The sequence below is a fragment of the Octopus bimaculoides genome, chromosome 12, assembly GCF_001194135.2.
Source record: "Octopus bimaculoides isolate UCB-OBI-ISO-001 chromosome 12, ASM119413v2, whole genome shotgun sequence".
Taxonomy (NCBI): domain Eukaryota; kingdom Metazoa; phylum Mollusca; class Cephalopoda; order Octopoda; family Octopodidae; genus Octopus; species Octopus bimaculoides.
In genome coordinates this window covers 65,789,488-65,791,457 of record NC_068992.1, presented here as the reverse complement: position 1 = coordinate 65,791,457, position 1,970 = coordinate 65,789,488, and the positions used below count along the sequence as shown (strand labels likewise).

The 1,970-nt window shown below is 33.7% G+C and overlaps 1 protein-coding gene across 2 annotated transcripts in view; it reads right to left on the bottom strand.

Moving 5' to 3' along the window:
- Positions 1-1,970, bottom strand: part of LOC106884476 (dopamine receptor 1) — a 193,222-nt gene that overhangs the window by 189,887 nt on the left and 1,365 nt on the right. The gene's annotated exons all lie outside the window — the stretch shown is intronic.

Genomic DNA, 1,970 nt, shown 5'->3' with positions numbered 1-1,970 from the left:
ATATATATATATATGCATATTTATAGACACGCTGATACATACATGGATAGTTGCATAGATATAAACATAGATTCGTATATATTTACATATGTTCACACGTGGGAGAATTGGTTTACGTTTATTGATTATAAACTACGATTTGGTAGAGTTACAGACACTGGAAAGCGTCGGAGTAGATATGTATTGCGGTATTTAGTTGCCGCCCGCTATACTCTAAGTTCAAATTTTGCCAGAAGCAATATTACTTTTCTTCCCTACATAGGTCAGCAAATTAAATACTGGCGGCGAGTATAACGGAAATTTCTTCCCCATCCAAATATGTACGCATGTATGTATGTGTGTGTGTGTATATATATATATATATAAAGAGAGAGAGAGAGAGAGAGAGAGATTTGAATGTATATGTATATATGTCTATATATAATATAATTACAAACATATATTTGCATATACTCAACAATATATATGTAGACAAGCCTATGCATATAAACCCATACTACCATTTGAGCGGTAAAATACTCACACGCACTCACATGCACACTCACACACTTCTCTGCACGTGAAATCACGTGGTTTTCAAAAATTCATTGTGTATTTCCTAAGATAATTCCCTCAAACAAGTTCCTTTCGTTCTCTTCTACTGGAGCTAATGTTTAACATTCTCATTGAATACGCTACGAGACGCTTATGCTTCTCTTCTAGCTACGGGCAACATAACTGAAAGTGAAAGTAGCCACAATCGGAAATTTGAGCAGATAGTTAATTTGATTATAGTTAATATAATTTTCTGTTTATATACATGTATATACGCTGATTGTTTAGATAGAAGCATACATGCTTCAGTGCCCCTCCACGCGTATATACCTTGACACACATACACATAGACACATATATATGATCATACAGTTATACACGTATACGTACTTGCACACACATATATACATCCACACACACACGTACATATATTAATACGTACATTATCACATGCACACATATACATCCATACATACATGCATTCACGCGTACACATCACGTCTATCCATTCAAAACATAAACAAATACACGCTGATATATATAAACACATACACATATACACACATCCCTGCATATATGCATCATGAACGATTTATGAGTATAAAATGGGGACGTTTTATGCATAAATAACACAGCAGCGCTATTGGCGAAAATATGAAGCGCAACCAGTGGAAACGTGCGGCACATCTAGCTCTTTGTATTCACAACTACATCTATACACACACACACACGTGCCCGCAAATACACGTATAGATATAGCTATTAGATAAACAATGTGTGTTTGATAAGGAATAAACTCTTTACTTTCAACATCGCTTCATTCGCACCTCTTACTTCCGAAACCATGTAATTCTATTTAATATTTTGAGCACATGAGAAAAATGTTTGGCACAGTTTTGAGCGTCACACAGGCACGTGTTCGTATATATGTATGTATATATGTAAGTAGGTAGGTCGGTAGGTATGTTCTATTATGTTTTTAATTATTCAAATTCTTCTAAGGAAGGAGTTGGTTTCTAACAAAGATACAACACTCCGTCGTTAGAATGAAACAACGCCACCTTTTAAACTTGATAAAAATCTTGCATATTTTTACTGTTCTACTTACAAATTGTATTTGTAACGTGTGAATCAGTTGGCTGATTTCTTTCTCTGAAAATCCAAGCTGATGCACACACATATATATCTATGTTTATATACAAGCGTGTATGTATCTATGTATGTCTGTATTTATATATGCACGTATGCTTGCATATATGAATGCAGGAATGTGTATGCATATATGCAGGGTTGTATGTATGGATGTGTATATGCATATGTTTATGTTTGTACCTATGTATACATATATACATTCATGTATACAGCTTTACAAATATACATAGACATGCAAACATATATATATATATCATTATATATATATATGTATATGTCATTAT